Source organism: Lonchura striata, chromosome 1, assembly GCF_046129695.1.
Source record: "Lonchura striata isolate bLonStr1 chromosome 1, bLonStr1.mat, whole genome shotgun sequence".
Taxonomy (NCBI): Eukaryota; Metazoa; Chordata; class Aves; order Passeriformes; family Estrildidae; genus Lonchura; species Lonchura striata.
The window spans coordinates 125710831-125730128 of record NC_134603.1 but is presented as its reverse complement, the minus strand read 5'-3'; the positions used below and the strand labels follow the sequence as shown (position 1 = coordinate 125730128).

Below are 19298 nucleotides of genomic sequence, written 5' to 3'. Positions count from 1 at the left end.
AGGCTGTAATTAGGTCACTGTGAAACCTCTTTTCCAGGCTGAATGAAGCAGAACTTTGGCTCTGCTTTAGCTTGTTTTCATGTCTTTACTGATGTATACTTAACATTTACCACTGCCTGAAGTTACAAACACCTTTTCATTCTGAGCAGTGATGAGAGGCTAGTTTGGGAGGAGATGAAGGAGCTGCTGTTTCTAGCACATGGGTTGGAAGGAACAAAACACATCATTTTACATGGAATGGAAGCTAAAGATACTGAAAAACATCTCTGCTTTCTTGCAATTTCAATTTCCCAGTTGCTCCAAACACCAGCTATGTAATTAGCTCAGTATTATCCAGGGGCTAGGGATACAACCTGGTAGGGGCTCACTGTGGTTCGAACACTACTCTTTGAATAGGTAGTGAGACCGATAGAAGACTTGCTTATCTTCAAAACTTTGTTAGGCTGCTGTGAAGATGCTGTTAGTTGTGTACATTAACAGAATCTCAGAGAGCTAAAAATCACTTCTGTTAGGAAATGTGGGACAGCCTCATTAAAAAAAAAAAAGAAAAGGCATTGCTTGTTGTAAAAAAACTCATCATTAGAAAATCCCCAGCTAAATAATTTCAGAATAAAGCTGATCAAACAATTTATGATACTTCTTATTGGCTAATTCAGTACTATATTAAATGCCATATCAACACAATGCCTTCATTATTAACAACCATTGCCATGGTCGTTATTCCACTGGGAGTCACACAGAAGCTACAGTCCCTCTAGGGGTTTCCCTATCTGTCTTCACAATAATTGACCTAGCAAAAAAACCCTTTCCTTTTTCACTAAATGAACTAGAAGTTACATTAAACAGGGTGAGCTGATGAAACCACTCCTCACCATGAAAAAGGGAAAAAACACTCCTTGTGTTTCCCCTCCTCTCTGTCCCCTAGCTCCTGCTCCCACCATTGTAGGTAGCACTTGGCTCCTCCTTGTGACCTATTCATCTCAGTAATACAGCACACAAGCACATCAAAAGTGAACATTTTCTATGAGCAGTGAGCTTCCTGAGCAGTGAGCTCAATTGGCTTGGGGAGGGGGCTGATGAATATTAGAGCAAGTAGAGAAGGAGAAAGAACTCTGTAGGAGCCAACAGTGCTTGCAACTAGGCCCTGTGAACACAGGAGGAGCAAAACCTCCCCTTCTCGAGGGACAGCAAAATGTTAGAAAAAGGGATTATGGAAATACATCTCAGAAAATTTTACCCTCTGTTTCTTTCTCAAATGTGTGAGTGTTTACTTCTGTGAGTCTTATCAGGAATACTAGTCAAGGAAAGGAAGAAAAATGAAATGCAGTGGAAACAGATTGTTATTTGTAAAATCACTGGAACGGTATTACCCAATAATATGGGTCTTTAACTCTAGCATTTATAACTAGTTTCCAGTCATTCAATCAAATACTCTGAACATACTGAAGAGAATAATTATAACACATATAAATAGCACATTTATACAGACTGTAGAAGAAAATATTGTGAACAGAAAATACCTTACTCATGGAACCGGTAAAATCACTTGAATACTCATTTTTCAATATACAGTGCATTATATAAAATCAGTTTTATTAATAAAATGTCAAAATAAAAATTGAAAGTTGAATTAAAATATATGAAAATATAAAAATGTGCGAAAATATAAAAAGTTAATTAAGTGAAACTATATTCTAGAAAGTAAGACTAGTCAGACTAGGTCATGCACAGACCTAGTCCAGTTCTGTTACCAGTGATACTTAAAACTCCCAGAATAAGGCAGGTCATTATAAAGTATATTCTGTCTATGCCACCTGTTGAGAATTCACCTTCTTTCCTTCCTTTAGGCTCATCTCCTATATCAAGCATAGGAGATTAGAGGTCTCACCAAGAATTTATTTCACATCAGGGCAAATTCCTTTGGAAAATATTGGTTCCTCATTTTATGCACTTCAATTTAAAATTTGCTTTCTTAGCCATAAAAATTACATGCAGGTCCACTAATAATATCTCAACCAAACTGGCTTCATATAAAGTAGTGCTACACAATTTATAGACATGGTTACACTCATAAATGACTTAAACACTAAGAAGTAATTTACCATCAATACACCAAAACAAGTCTATTACACACATACAGCATCTTATTTCTTCACATTTAAGACATAAGCTAAAAATTGATTATTTTATATTTTTTTCCATGCTATACATTCTAAGTAGGTGCACAGCTGTCAGCACACTGGCTTTCTAAGTAACAAGATCTTGTTCTAGAGCAATGCTAAGTTAATCTATGGAGTACCTCCTTTATTTTTCCAGAGGAATGACTATTCTCTACTGACTTCAATCCTTTAGGGCTTCAGTATAACCCAGTATTCCTTAGTTTAAGCTTGTTTTTCATGTAATGGATAAAGTTTTTTTCCCAAAACATTAAAACATTACAGCTTTCATTTTCCTTGCCCATAAAAGCCATCATGTGCATCAGCAGTTATTTTATATCCTTTCTGCCCTCCTATGACCTACATTCAAAACTTTCCTTAGAAGAAAATCTTCCCACTCAACAAGGTACTCTAAACCTAGCTTTAAAGAGCTCTTTAATGCAATCTTAGTGAGACAGTAAAGTCCAGTAGTAAGGAAGATCCTCCTGGATTTGGCAAATGTAAGTTCAATGCTTGCTCCACAAAAGATTTTCTTAGCACTCTAGGCAGGTCATCTAGTGGGATCCATGATCTTAAATAACCTTTTTGAGTACAGACTTTAACATCTCTGTGCTTTGATATCCCAGCTGTAGTGGGAGAAATAAAACTCCCTGTTTTTACCTGAGTGCTGTAAACATAAGAATGTAAAAATTAGAGGGCTCTTACACATCCTGGAATAAATATTTAGTGATAAGATCATCTTTATGAGCCTTGCAGGGATCTCATAGATGACAGAATTGAGCAATTTTTCAGAATGCGTGTATACCAGAATGTATTCATTTTTTACAAACAACAGGAAGATCTTGATTAAATTCTGGTGCAAAATGTAAACTACACAAAAAAAAAAAAAAAAAGCTACACAAAAATACACTCTTGCATTATTAATTAAGAAGTAGAAGTAATAATTAAATTAAATAGAAAAATTAATACTACTACAATCAGTGCACTTTGTACTATTAAATTATTAAATACCATAAATAGTTCAAGATTTCCTTAGTGTTCCAATTAAGTTTCAACTGCATATTACTCCATTATCAGTGAGATACCTGCAGCAAAGGCAGGCTTGAAGAACATTACCTTCCAGTCTTTGCCTTCATTAGTAATTTTAGCAACATTGTTAACCAGAGTTTATAGAACCTTATTAGTTAGTATTTCCACTGTCATTAGTTGCAAGACAGACTGTTCATCTTTGAGGGATTGTTCCACAGCTCTAGGAAGCTGACTCAACACCCCTCCACAGCTGATGTACACTGCTACCTGCCCTTCCCACCCTTCCTTTCTGCCCCAGCACTGACCACTCACTCCTGATGCTTGCACCATGCCAGCTCCACAGCTAATGAGTTCTTTTTGGGAACCACATTCAGTCAGCAGTGGATCAGGTCAATTCACAACAAAGCCTGTTATAACCTGAACGAGAAAGGATGGGTGCTTGAGGAGACAAGAACACAAAGATCAGGAAGGATGGGAGCAAGAGCATAGGGAGCAAGGATTTCTTGGCCACTGAGATAATTTATAGTCACTTCTGACTCTTGCCTTTAATGTGTTCCTTCACTAACAGTAAAATAGGCTGAAAAGTTCAGTAGGCAGGGCAGGTTCATTCATACTAAAGCGATACTTTCAGTGCTTCTTTTCTGGAGTGCATTTGGTGTCTGCTGAACAGTCACATCCCAGGAACATTCTTCAGATGTTTGGGTCTTCTTCTGCTGAAATTAGAAGATCAGACACTTGGGCTAAAACCAACAGGTTCTTCACAAACTATGGCACAGCACACATCTATTGGTATAAGCACCCTCTCCTCAAAAGCCAAATAGCAGAATTGGCAACAATGGTCATTAACTTGTGACTGGAAGGTACTGGGCTTGTCAAGAAACTTTTTATTTTTGAAAAAAAAGTAAAAAAATGCCTGAAATAAAGAATATTTTTTTTTAATGATGATATAATTTAGACTTGAAATTCTTTAAAAATATGAAATGACCAGCCAAGGAGATTCTACAAATTATAGAGTACTGTGAGACTTGTAAACCCAGTGAAATGGTAGTGCCTGATTACTCAGTTCAGCTTTTGGCTTAAGACAAATGTCTAGGAGAAAGGCCAAAGAGGATACTAGTCCAACCTGCCTCACATGCTATAGTAGCTCTCCAGAGAGTGTTAATGTATGGCACCAGTTAAAGCAGTAGTACACCCTCTTTGTAAATATCTGCATCAGCAACATGATAGACAGGGGATCAACTTTCACAAATGCTTTGAGAATGGCAACTGTTTCATCCTTCCTGCATATTTTCAGGCTCATTCACATATTCTATGAAACTTTAATTATATGCTTTAAAATCGCTATGAGGCCACCACATGTCCTGATGCTGCTCATATACCATGTCTCATGCTGAGTCCTTGTGAGACATTTCTCATTCTCGGGCTTATTCCTTCACTTATTATAAGTGAAGTCCCTTATAACTTAAGCTATCTCCGTACTGTGCATCCCAAGGTCAAACTAATTTCTCATGTTTGCATTTCTGTTGAGGTTTTCCCTCCTAGTACATCAGTCAACTTGTCCCTGTACACAGGTTAAAGTTAAAAACTAGTGTGGATAATTGTAGAATCTGGGCTTGAAACCTGAGCTAAGTAACAGCTATAAGGTGTTCATGTGGATCATGCTGCCAGCAAAGGCAGCTCAGGAGTCCAAACATCATGCCTCTCTTTCCAGCTATGAAACAAGCACAGCCTCACAGCATTGCTGAGCCTCTTACAAAGGAGAGAAAGAAGAAGGGGCCTCATGAAAGCAAAGAGAATAGGTGTAGAGGTGTTTTGCTACCCCACAGTGAAGAAAACGTGTCACAACTCTTGTATCTGACATCCACTGCTGCTGAAAGGGTGCAATTCTAGTTTGTGCCTGGCCACATCTTCTCAGCTTCCCTTGGTGTTGGGGCTGTGCTGCTTCATCACCACAGTCAGCTGAAACAGCTCAGCTGAGAAAATATCTTTTGTGTGACTGTTTTTTTCCAGTTGGGTTAAGTGAATTTCTCTGAGTTTCTGCATGGCCACACTGGTACAACCACAAGGAAATCAATGGTGATGCACATCTGGGCAAGAAAAAGAAGAATCATTCTTTTTGGAAGTGTACCTTCTCAAATTGGCTAAAGACAGTTGTGAAGCCACACAGCTGCATATGAACCCACCACATGTAAGTACCTTGCTGTGAATCAGCACATAAAACTAATTGCCAAACCCAGAAGACTTTAATTAGTTAGTGTAACACTGCACTTGCTAATGGCTAATGCTGCAATGACCAGTGAGATCAGTATAGACCACCATAATTTGAAAGATCATGGCTTTTCTGAGACAAGCACTGTCAAGAACAAGCAAACTGAGAAAAAGCACAGATGTTAAATGTTTCTGAAGTCTTTCTGCAATTAAAAGTAGGAGATTACAAACTCTGTCAAAACAAAAATATTTTTTTAAATAAAAGTCGAAAATAAAGAATCCACAATATGTCCTCTGATACAGAATAGCAGAAGGGATCAAACTGGCATAAGCTCCAGCGTTCCAGTTTTTTTGCTTCTAGAGCTGCTATCTGCTTTACTGTGCCAGCTATCTCAGCTTTACACAGAGACTGCAGGAACTTTGCACAAGGTTTCCAAACTTTGCACTGATCGCATGAAATAGAAGGTGTCAGGTTTGACTTTGGTTATCCCAGTTGATCCCCTTCTCACTCTGTTTGAAGCATGAAAAAATAGCTAGTGTCAGCCTTTGGGTGTGGACCAGGGAATTCTACTTAGAATAAAATTTATTGCTAAACTGACAAAATAGTTTAGCTGTTCATAGCCAAATATTTCACCTGCACCACTGTGTAGTTTCAGCAGCCACTGTCTGGCTGTTTTCACTGTCTGGCTGTTTTCTCTCCCTAGTGATTGAATGCATATCTTCCCAAACAGGGAGACTTAATGGTACTCAAAGAGTTTGGCACTTCATTCATTCATTCATTCATTCTCTTTAGTCATCTCAGTTAAGCAACAATGCAGAGCTTACTCAAGAACTGTGAGGTGCTCTTGTGAAGCTTCAGAACAGATGTTACTTCAGTGAGAATATCTTCTGTTTTTTAATATGTAAAATATACAAATTAAACCAGAAATCTCTCTCTTTCTCTCTCTCTTAATTATGTTTTAGTTATTATTTTTCAGGTAAGTAAAGAGAGAAGCAATTTTCATATTATATTTTAATTTGACCTTTAGTCATTTGTTTGGAAAGTTTAGTGTTTCATTGTAGGAAAAAAAAAAAAACAACAAAAAAATCAAAAAACCCAGACGGTATCTTTCATTATCTAGCAACTGAATTTAGCAGCCCTCATACATTTGTCATTGTCAGTATGTATTTCATCAGGAAACCACATGAGATGAATTCGATTTCCTGTTCAGCTTAGAGAGCAGCAGAAGGCATCTAGCCAGTGCACACTTGTTATCCACTGTTACAAGAGACATAGTTCTGACATTACAACTTTTTAGTAACTCTTTATGTGGAGACTAACATGAATGGGCTGCCTGATGTCACACTGGTTCTGTCCACTTCTGTGAGCTGCTTGTTTCAACATACAATAAATTCCCCGCCTAGAAAAGTTGTCTTTCATGCCAGACAACTGTGTCTGTGCTCAAAAATATAAATTTAAATATACAGCTATAAATGAAGGTGTTCTTCTAAGGCAGATGGAGAGCTGTTCATGGCCTCATTCTTCTGATAAGAAGAAAAACTTGAACTCTGCAAATTCTTAGCAACAGCTTCTATGAGCATCACATAATTCCAAAGAGTATCCAAAAGCAGCTCTCTTTTTTTTTTTTTTTCCTCATTTTATAACTGAAACTTGATGAAAAGAGAAGAATTTTGTTATGATTTAGAATGTGACTTTTAATTCTTTGGAAGTTAATCTTGGCAATCTACATGAAGATCCTTACAAAAAAAGAAATCACTTCTTCTATTTCTATAATAATTTAACTCAAAACCAAGGTAAACAGAAAGCCACCAAAGAAAACATAAAAGTATGACCAATGTAAAATGGCACTTCTTCACTGTTTTCTGATATTTTCTCCTTATAAGAGAAGAAGGAACAATTTGCAGTAATCACCTCCCACAACTCATAGCATCAAATATATATATTTAAAAGGCCAACAGCAAATCAGTGCTCTCCTCCAGAGAGGTTTAAATTTCACTAACAAAAATCAGTTACAATTGAAAGGTTATAACTATTTGGTGGAAGATGGGTGGTTTTTGTTGGTTTGTCTTATTACTATCTGGAGTGCTATCTGTGGCAGAACAGCTATTCAGTTGAGTGATAAAGCTGACTTGCACACCCACAAAGATGCTCAGAGAGACAGTGGAAGGATGGGGAACCCAAATCATATCCTGTTAAGCTACCCTCAGACCCATCAAAGAAGCCATCAGACCACTGAGGATCAATCTCCGCAAGTCCAGAGGAGTACAGGGAAGGCAGAGTAGCAGGCAGGAAACTAGAATCATACAATCAAAGAATCATTTACATTGGAAAAGACATGTAAAATCATTGAGTCCAATTGTTAATCCAGCACTGACAAGTCCACCACTAAACAATGTCCTTAAGTGTCACATCTACATGTCTTTTAAATGCCTCCACAGATGGTGATCCACCACTTGCTTGGGCAGCTTGTTTAAAGTCTTGGCAACTCTTACAGAAAAGAATTTTTTCTTCCTATTCAATCTAAACCTTCCCTGGTGCAATTTGAGGCCTTTTCATCATGTCCTATCCCAGATTATCTGGGAAAAGAGGCTGAACTCCACCTGGCTACAGCCTCCCTTCAGGCAGGTGTAAAGAGCAGTAAAGTTCCTCCTGAGGCTCCTTTTTTCCAGGATAAACAACCCCAGCTCCCACACAGGACATGCACTCCAGACCCTTTCCCAGCTCTCTTGCCCTTCCCTGGACACTCTCCAGCACCTCAGTGTCTTTCTTGTACTGAGGGGCCCAAAACTGAACACTGGGTTCAAGGTGTGGCCTCACCAGTGCAGAGTACAAGGGGACACTCACTGCCCTGGTCCTGCTGACTACAGCACAACCTGAACAACGGACTACCAAGAAACAAATACTTTATTCAGGCCCCTCCCTGAGTCCAGGTGGAAAAGCCATCACTATGAGGTACTGCAAGCAAGCACCTCTCTAGATCCCCTTTCAGACCAAGAAAAGGTGCTGCCTAGGGCTGGGGTACATCATTCAGTGCAGGAGAAAAGCCGTTTCAAGTTGTACAGGATTTACTACATAATGTTTAGGGGAGGATCCAGAGGCAGGAAAAGGGAGATGTTTAGGTGATTTGGGGAGGAGCAAGAGTGGGAAAACTGAAAGGTAAGGGGATAAAAATGGACAGTTGTGTGTAAATATAGTGTATTTCAATATTTATATGTCTCACTATCTCCATTCTTTTTTTGTTCACATTTTAATTCTTTTCCCACTGAATTATTTCAAAGAAGCAATTTGGCAACCAGTAATTTATTATAACGTAGTTTGGATAGAGAAAATTAGTAAGTATCTATCTTCTTCCAATAAGCTTCAGCAATATTTAGAAGGAAAAGTCTATTAAAGCTACATAGAATACTAATAAAGTAGTTATATAACTTTCCTTCTGAAAAGTTATTTTACTTTATTTTGTCTTGTACATTTTGTATTTAAAAGTGTTTACTTAATTTTCCCCTTTTGAAGCAACTGTCAAATATTAATATTGAGAACAGAGACAATTTTTATGTTCACACAGTATATAATATTTACCGCAGATATTTTCTGTGAAGTGGTCCTAGAATTAAAACATTTATAACACTGCATTGCCATCACTGTTTTCAAGAAGTCTTGAACAACAGGTAGTCTGAACAGGGGAGAATAAAATGCCATCTTCATAAAGGAAAAATCAGCAGTCAACATCATTTCAACATCAAGAACAATAATCTAATAAATTATTAAATTGACACTTTTAAAGCACCTGGAGGGTCAGTGAAAAAGAAACAGGCAGGAAAATTTTTTGAAAAAAAAGTTTGATAAACTGCTGTGTTTTCTTTCTTTAACAGATTATCTGGCTCATAGCAGACAAGGCAGCAGAAGAGATGTGTATTAACTTACAGGAATTACTGGGCACTATCTTACTTGACATTCTCATTAACAGGGTACAGAAACATTTTGTCCTGGGCTAACTTGCTACACACATTATGTGCACAATTGCTTGTAGAAAATACTCCTAGACTTATTTTATTTTGCTTTCAAATAGAAAGGATACATAAGGATATATTCTGTAGAATATATCCTATATTCTATATTTTATATAATTCTGCTAGGGTCTGGCCAAAATCTGATCCAATGCAAAATTTTCACTTATGACTTGGTTGATAGAGTGCAAAGCACACTCAAAAAAAATGCCAAAGAAAAGGGGTGCAAGGGAGCGGAAGGATTAGAATTCAAAATGAATTTGATAAATGGGAGAAGTGGTCTGTAATCAATAATATGAAACTCAATAAATACAAGGACCAAGTACTATACTGAGGCTCGAAGAAAATCAAATGCATAAATACAAAATTGAGAAAATCAACAGCTTTGTAGAAAGAAACCTGGCTGTTACAATAAACCACATATGTAATAGAATCAATGATACCACGCTCATGGAAAACCAGAAAAATTCATCCTGGGACATTCTAATAGATATGTAATATGTAAGGAAGGATTAGTAATTGCTTTTCTTAACTTACCTTTCAGAAGCCTCTGTTTGGGGTATTCTAATACCTTTACTTTAAAAATACTTTTTAAATGGTTTTAAATATGGAAAATTATTGGAAAAGGGAGAGGTAATATTTGCTCTAAAAATAAAGGCTGGTGGCAGGTGTGGAGGTGATATCTCAACCCTCCAATATGTAGAGAATTCTGAAAAGCAGAGATCCCTCTTCATGATTGTGCTTCATGACACTGAAGGCATGCCAGAACCTTGCTGGCTTTAATTGCAGCTGGAAAAGTTTAGGATAAAACAGGGAAAATTCTGACTCTAAGGATAGCTACAGACAGAAATAGGTCACCAAAAAGCTGAGGTATAATCACCATTCAACTTTCTAAGAAGAGGTTGGAAAAATACTCCTCAGAGTTTCTTCATTCCTTTGAGGAAGAGGCAAACAGTGGATCCTGGTGGATTTTCATTCTTGCTACTTTTGCTACAGTCTCAAAGAAACAGAAAGTTGTACCTTAAATTAGCTATTATTTTTTAGTACTAAATATTTTCATGACAGTTTCTGACAGCCTTCCAGAAATTCATGCCCTAGTGGTCTGCTAGTTTTAAACAGTAACATCTGCAGAGGTTAGATCTCTTGCTGTCTTTGATCCATTCTCTCAAGACAGCTTAATGTATCTCTTGATGCCTGCAGGTCTTTGATTCCAAATATTTATCTTTTTCGGATTTATTTCTGACCACTTGAATTTTACATTTCCTCACAGAACCTCTCTGACACATTTATCAGCTACAGAATGCAGATGACACTGTTCTTGATGCTTCCCCCGGCATCATAGGGGCTGCTTTTAACTCTTTATAGGCTTATTTATTACTCAAATAAACTAGCTAATGCAGTATGTTTGTTCTTTTAATCATTATACTATAGTGTAGTTAAATATTTACCAGGTTGATTTTAAGGTTTTTATTTTCTAAAATACTTTGCCTTTGATTTCATGGTTTTATGCCTCTGGACACTCATTCTACAGTTAAGATTACTACACTAATCTTCACTATCTTGCAGCTACTGTGACAGAGAGAGTCAGCTATAATTACTTCTTAAATCAGATCTCATTTGTTACTTAGGACTAAATCTCTTGTGCACCAGCAAAGCTACCTACTGCTTAAAGCAGTCCTTTGTGATAACAAGAATTTGCTACTCTTACCTATATCCTTCAGTGGTATTTCAGCCATTAATCCTGGGTACTTGAAATTATCTATTACTACAAGTATACTTCTATCTGGACCCTTGTTAGGGCACTTCTTTTGCAAGGGTTATTCTTCTACAATAAAATCCACTGAGACTTGGAGCTAGGTAAAAATTCAGTCTATGGCTCAGGTTTTTGGTTCCCTCTCCTCAAAAATGTAATGAAAGTAAAACTGTATCCTATTAAAGAACCAAGGTTAGAAAATATATTTGAGACTGTAGAATGTGCTTGTTTCATCTGTTTTCTTTTCTATTAGAGTTCAAGGAGGAAAAAAAATCTCCCTCCCATTCCCTTCTCCATCTACTGTACCTGCAGACTTTAATTTCCAGGTACATTAATTGATTTTCTCAAACAAGAACCAACATTGTAATTGGCATGTCCCTCATGCAGCTTTCATCTACATTTACTAATACAAGACCTGTGCAGAACTGGGTCACCAGTGCCATGTACAAAATTTGGATTACAAATTGCAAATAACACAGAACATAGGGTGTCCTGCTTATGCCTATACATATTACAGGCATGTTAATTAGTATCCTGGTTGAGCTTCATCCCACTTTCCCACCCTGGTACTTTGTAAACTCCCAGCCTGGATTCAATGCAAGTGAGAGAAGACATGAATCCACGAGTTGGACTCTATGATCCTGATGGGTCTCTTCTAACTCAGCATAGACCATGATTCTGTCTATGAACTGTTTAAATTGAACAACTTTAAACAACTAATATAAAATGTCTTGGACCTATCACCACATCTGCCATCACGGTGTCTCCATTTTTGGAAAATGAACTGAGCAAAAAGCATGTATGTGGGCAGAGCAGCAGTGCTTTCGGTGGCAGCACAGATGCAGGCAGACTTCCTGAGCCAGAAGAGTTTCCTGTACACAATGGGCCACATAAAATAAGACTGCAAAGCTGGTTACATCAGACACCACTTTCTGTGTAGTCATATATTGCCAATGATGACAAAGACAGGATCCATTAGAGCATCACATCTGGCTTCATGAGAAGAGTTCTGCAAATACAGGTGGGGGGCAGCTCAGCAGCAAAAAGAGAGTTCTAGAATGAGAAGTACAATGTTAATGATAGTAAGTTCAGCCTTTTTTTTTTTTTTTGTGAGAAGACTAGTGTGTGAGCATGTTGTTGAGCAAGTAGAGGAAATAACTAGTGATACAGAGACCCAGAACACAGTTCCCCTATCTCAGTGCCCTGGCAGCGTTTTGGGACTGGAAAATCAACAGCAAGTGAGGTTATTTAGGAAATGTAAACAATCATTTTAGTAGGAAGTGGTAGTAGACTTGGATACATACTCAGCTGCACTGATGGGGAAAAAGTTCTCTCCACTATTGTGGCTGCTGCTGAGATAGAGTTAATTTTTTTTCCTAGTAGCTGGTACAGTACTGTAGGGTATGAGAACAATGTTGATAACACACTGATATTTTAGGTGCTACTGAGAAATAATTACTCTAAATCAAGGACTTTCAGGTTTCCCAAGCTTTGCTAGTGAACAGGTACACAAGAAGCAAGAAAGAAGCACAGGCAGGACAGCTGACCAAACTAGACAAGGGGATATTCCATACCACAGGATACCATCCCCAGTACATAAATGGATGGAGTTGACAGGAGGAGACAATTGCTGCCCAGGCTCGGACTGAATGTTGGTTAACAGATGGTGAGCAATTGTATTGTGCTTCATTTGTCTTTCTTGGGTTTAATGTTTATTTCTCTGTCTTTGTTGCCAACCTTTTAATTATTACTATTATTAGTAGTATTATATTCTATTTTATGTTTGATGTCTAGTGTTTCAGGTTTTATTTTAATTTTTAAACTGTTCTTATAAACCCAGAAGTTTCTCCCCACCATCCCACCGGGGCCAGCGGGCCGTGAGTAAGTAGCTGAGTGTTATTTGCTGGCTGGGTTTAAACCACCACATCCACCAGTTCAGATCCCCAGGCTCTAGATCAAAAGGAAGGAGTCACTGTGTTGCAAGCTTTGGTAACAACCATGGAAGATAACACTAGGGTTAGGTGATACGTGGAGGTACCTTGTATCTAGGGTGTCCCATGGCTCTGTCTTGGACATGCTGACACAAGAAGACAATGGTCCCTCAAGCTCCCAGCACACTGAGATCAACAGACTGACCCATTAGGGCCACTGAGGACCATGCCTACACCCTGGCAGTCAAGGTCATGAGCTCATCCATTGGCAATCTTCACTAAGACCTTTTCAATTAATTATTTAATTATTTTCAAGTGGTCACTATGTATTGTTGTCTACCTCAGAAAAGTCCTTGATTTTCTGTCAGACTTTATTCTACTCATAGCTTTCATACATTTTTTGTTACATATTTAAGGGTATCTATCTCCTCATCAGAAGGTATTGTTTCTCAAGGCATTTCCTTCCCTGCTTAATCTAGGACTGATGATGGTAGGATATGTCACACACTTAGCCAACAGGTACTCTCTGGCTTTGGAGAAAGGAGAAGGCAAGATGTCTGCAGAGACTTACACTTGCCGGAAGCTTGGGATAAGAGGAGAAAAGCCAAAAATATTTCATAGCAATGACAAGTAGAATCAAGTAACTCCCTGAGTTCAAACACACTTCAGGCAAGGCTTGATTTCAGTTTTCGAACTTGTGATAGATTGGGCATACAAAAGAATATAGAAGACAATTACCAGTCCCTTAAGGTATGCAGATCATCTCTGTGCTGGATGGCATGAATCTGGGTGTTGGAAAAACACATTTTTGACCTAGTAGGGGAAGCTCCTCAGTGAATGTCCTGAAGACAATTTCCACACTGTGTCTTTGGATATGCTGAAGTCCTGGATTGCAGCTATCACCTGTTACTGTGACAAGAAACAAAGTCTGATGTCTTGAGTAATGTCAGGTGTATTTCACTTTCCCTTCCTAAACTAAAAGCTCACTTTCCCAATGTCTGATACAATGTCATCCAATAGTCAGAGCTGATACAGTAGCAGGGTGCAGAGTGCATGGGCCCTGTCTACAGCCACATGAATCCTGTTCAGAATAAGTGTTTGATTCAGTGCCTGAGACATAGCTGCTTTCTCATAGTAACTGCAACACAGCAATGACATGAAAAAATGCTAGAAAATCAGGTGAGTGAGAAGCAGGTACAACTGAATGCAGTACAAGGAAGGGGAGCTTTGTGTTTCAGGCCTGGAGAAGTTAGGGCCATGGCAATCAGAACTGAAGCATTCATTTTTACCACTCGTCTTCCTGAAGGCAGGATTATTAATCCTGTGCTGTCTGAGGTCCCCCAGGCTGATACATTTGCAAAGAGAGGATGCTACCACAAAAAAAAAAAAAAAAAAAAAAAAAAAAAAGAAGAAAAATAATCATTCCTGAAGTTCCATGGTGTTGTCAATATATATTTTCCACAGAATCCAAATAGATCAAATACCTCTTGCTTGGTTCACTTGGGATCACTTGTTTGGTTCACTTGTGCTTGCTAAGCACACAATTTCCACTGTGGCTCTGGTCTAGTCTCTGTCTGATCAGTAATGCTACACCATCACCAAAGTATAAGAGTGAATATGCACCCAAACCTGCATATATTTATTGTGAAACATTTGAGTTCCATGGCAAAGTAGCACCAAGAGCACAAAGGGAACACGAAAGAGCTTGCAAAGGAGCCTTTGGGCTGGGAAATTGGCTTCATTCAGAAATATGGTTTCCTGATTCTTGATCTTACACAATTCTGGCAGAAAAAAAATCACTCTTTCATATATTTATATAAATATTCTCACCACCACCCCCAGCTTCAGTCAGTGTGGTCTTATAGTAGTTCAGTACCTTGTGTCTAAGGGCTGCAGCATTTTTAATCTAGTACAAGCTATTCTACAACTGAACTTACAGTTTTGTGAAGCCACCATGTCATTACTGTCCCTGCTGTTTGCAGCTGCTGGCCTCTTGTCTCTCTCTGTCCAAACGCAACCTATGTAAGTGCTGGCAGAGAGCACAGAAGGGAACCAATGAAACTGGAGCACGCAGACAGCTGTCTTGCCCTCCCCCTTCACGCCCCCTCTTTTTTTTTTTTTTTCCCTTTGTAAAGATATTTGATGTTGTTTTGTTCAGCATTACAAGCCCCACCATGCTCTAGAGAGTCATGCCTAAATAGGTGCAAAAATATCAGTCAGTGTGTTAGGTCAAAAAAATCAATGAATGCTAAAGAAAGTTAAAGAGAAAGAAGTAATAAAGAAGAGAGTTTTGGAGCTTAAAAAGGGGGAGAAAAAAATAATATTAAAAATATAAATATAATATATTATATATTATAATATATATATTTATAATATATAAAATATAAAGAAAGAATGCAACATACAGATGGGGATTTGGGGTGAAAGAATATTTTTGAGGTGGAGAAATGGGTGGCTATTAGAACAAGGAAAGAAAGTAGCAAAAATAATGGGAAAAGGAAGACCCAGGGAATTCAATTCACACAGGAAAAAGTAAAGAAAATGAAAATATTAGGAAAACAGAAACAAGACACAGAAGAACTGACAAGCAAGAGAGACAGAAAACTGCACATATGGATAGAGAGAAAGGATAATTAAAGTATCAAAAACAAGGAGCTAAGCTATTTGTAGTTAAAATATATACACGCTGTGAGAGAGACAAAGCAATAGAGACTCAGCATTAAGTGGATTTTCTTAGTTTGGGCTGTTGTGCTAACCAGCCACCCGCATGTGATACTATGCCTGAGCTACATCTTGCCAGGAACCTCGTATTTCAGTGGGTCTCTGCTCACCCACACATTTCCATGTTGTGCTCTTTTCCTGGGTGACAACAGGCTTCTAATGTTCTGAAAGAAAGTGGTAATGAAAGCCTTTTACTTATTTTTTTCCTGTTTCTGATGTTTTACTTTCATAGATTCCCATTAGCAGTTGGAACTCCTGTACCAACAGACATTCATCCTCAGACCTTATCTTTCTTTCATATAACTCAACAGGTGACTGCTGCTGACTTCAATCAAAGACCACAGAGAACAACCATGTCAGGGTGCAAAGGGAAGGTACTGGTTCATGTGGGAACAATGCTGAAAGGGGCAGACTCAGAAAGCTTAAACTGGCAGAAAGAATTTAAGCAAGAGTGACATTTGGAATTTGGGAAAGAGTAGGTGGTATAGGAGTAACTATGGATGGTAAAAATAAAAAATGAAAATCATGGTGCCCCTACTGAAACCACCTACACCACCACCACCATATTTTATCCATCACTTCAATCACTTGCTGAGTTGAGACAGATTTTACTCTTTGCACCCTAGAGCAAATTTTTCAAAAGCACTGTACCTACAGCCTCAGATGGAAATCCAATAAAAGTTTAAAAGATTATATAGGACTTAAAACCTCAATCTCCCACAAAAAAAAAAAAAAAGAAAAAAAAAAAAAAAAAAGAAAAAAGAGTGATCTTGATAGCACATTTGCCTGTTCTTCATACATCCCCCTCCTTCAGGAGGTGCCCCATACTCTGCTTCCCAGAGCTGAGTGCACAGGAAAGCTCTGATGCTCTGAACAGCCTGACCATACACTCCCACACACTGTCCAGGGGCTGGAGCTCTCATGGAGCTCAGCCCCAGGACTGAGCCCTGCGAGCTGGAGGTGGCCCTGTCTCTGGCCCTGTGCTGGAGGTGGCCCAGTCTCCTGCTCATCTGATGACCACTGGATCACCAGCAGGTCCTGTCACTACCTCAAACCTGCTGGGATGTGAAGGGTGGTGTCCTGACCAGGAGAGCTTTGCCCTGCCTTGGCGGTGGACTCTCTAAGGAGGAAGCCCTAGTCTTGCTGCTCTCTGGCACTGACTAGGAGGCACTGGGATTTGGCTGAGCTTTGAACTGTGAGCTACCACCACTTGCTTGTCTGAACACAAATAATTCAGCAATTGTCATGATCCCTTTCCAACTGTTGTTGCTGTGAAACAAAAGAAAACAATTGCCACAAAGATGGAGCAGGAATCCAAGCAGTTTTGGGGAATTTACAGATGAAAGAATGAAGCTTTAATTACATTTTTTAAAAGCACAATAGTGGGATGTCCTTAGAATCCCAATTCACAACAACTGGGCTGGACAGTTTGGGGGAGCAAGAAGTGAAGATACACTTACACTGTAGAAAACAAAGAAGAAACAATCTTAACTATGTTATGTGTGATACTTTTTCTTTATACCTTTCTTTGGTATGTTATTAGGAAATGGGCCAATTTCAGGAACGTAGTTTTTAATTTTCACTACTACAGTGGGAAAGCTTTGAAAAAGTATGGAGCAATGCTCTAGGGATAAAACCACACCACAGTGACTGACACAAGAAAATAGCCTCTTTAGAAAATAGAAACCTTTAGAACTACAGAATTGTGACAGAATTCAGAAAATTACTCTGTGTAACCCTGCACTGAGGTGGAATCAAATACTCCCAGAGCAGCCTGGTACATGCACATTCTAACTCCCAAAAACTTCCTGTGAAGGAAGTTCCTCTGGCCCAACAGCTGGTCTGTTTTTGGTGTCTCGCCACTACAATACAACATAACGGAGCAGAGATTCAGAGCATGGCTATGTTATGTTCATAGTAGGGAACAAACATCATTCATTCACTGCTATGACAATGTAACACTTGAGTCAGATTCAATGATCCTTGTGGGTCCCTCCAACCCAGACTATTCTGTCCTGTAATTTTCTACTTGTGCCCCGTGTTTTCTGTCTGTACAATGTCTGAAAACAGCCTGTATCATGCTTATGTCTATCACTTTCTTACTCTACAATGATATTTCTACATTTTCTCTCTTCCAAAGGGTTTATTGGAAGTCTGGAGTAGGGATTGAAGGGAGGGTGGCCTCCTCCCTTTTAAGAATGAAACTGTTGAACAGCTGGTAAAGAACTGCTCTGGCACTTTCGTCTTTGACTTAGCACGAAATCATAGAATGGCCTGCATAGGGAAGGAACTTAAAGATAATCTAGTTCCAACCCTTCTACCGTGCAAGATTCATTCCACTAGGCCAGGTTGTTCAGAACTCCATCCAGCCTAGCCTTGAACACTTTCAGGGATGGAGCATCCACAACTCCTCTGGGCAGCCTGTTCCAGTGTCCCACCCCCTCCACAGTAAAGAATTTTTTCCTAGTATCTAATCTAAACCTACTCTGAGACTGAAGCCATAACCCCATTGTCCTACAAATACTTCTTCTTGCAGATAGTCTCTCTCCATCTTTCTTGTAGGCTCCCTTTGGGTACTGGAAGACTGCAAAAAGGTTAACCCTTAAGCTTTCATTTTTTCCAGGCTGAAAACCCCCAAATCTCTCAGCTTTCCTTTGTAGGAGAGGTCTCTGTGCCACCAATCATTACAGAGGCTGGTAATTTTGCACTTGACAAGTAATTTGGGCATATAGTATAAAAAATTTGAACGGAAAAAATTTGCACAGATCCACCAGTTTTTTTTCCAAATCTGAATAAGGCTAACAGGCTTTGCCATGGAGGTGGTTATTGTAGATCTACCATAGCTGCCACGACCGGCTTCGGCTTGCCCAGCTATCGCTCCGAACCAGTCAGGCAGAGCGGGGCCGAAGCCGCAGGGAACAACGGCACAAGCATCGCGGGAAAACAACAGCAGCAGGGTGATTTATCTGGTTTTAATCCAACAGCAACCAGTTTAGTGCAGCACAGCGTGCCGGGCACCGACTCCGGCTCGGTGAATCTGCAGCGAGGCTGAGCCCCGCCGCCTCAGGGCTGGCCCGCCCCGAACCGCGCCGGAGGCACCTGCCGGAACGGGCGCCACGCATGCGCGCTCTTCGCCACGGCCTCCCAGAACTACACATCCCGGCGTGCCGCGCGAGCCCGCCGCTGCGGCCGAGCCAATGGCGAGGGAGGAAGCAGTTCCCGCCTCCACGCAGCAGGTGTGGACGCAACCCCCGAGCCGCCCTTCCCCCGCCCGCGGGCGGAGGGCTGGCGCGGGAGGCTGTCACAAAGGAGCACAGGGGCGGCAGAGCGAACGGGCCCCGGCTGCCGTGCGGAAGCCGCAGGGGCGTCTCCTCCCCGCTCCCTGCGCAGCCGGGGAAGCGGGCGCGGGGGCCGCGCCTCAGGGGAAGCGGCGGCGCGGGGGCTTCCCGCGCGCTGTCAGTTACGAGCGCGCGAGGCGGGCGGGCACCACCGGGT

General features: G+C 39.9%; 1 long non-coding RNA gene across 1 annotated transcript in view; it reads right to left on the bottom strand.

Annotated features, from left to right (window-relative positions):
* The window catches only part of LOC144247250 (uncharacterized), a 34684-nt gene that overhangs the window by 14309 nt on the left and 1077 nt on the right, over nt 1-19298 (bottom strand). The window contains exon 2 of the long non-coding RNA XR_013340979.1: nt 15020-15111. This is a non-coding gene — a long non-coding RNA (uncharacterized LOC144247250). The remainder of the gene's footprint in view (nt 1-15019; nt 15112-19298) is intronic.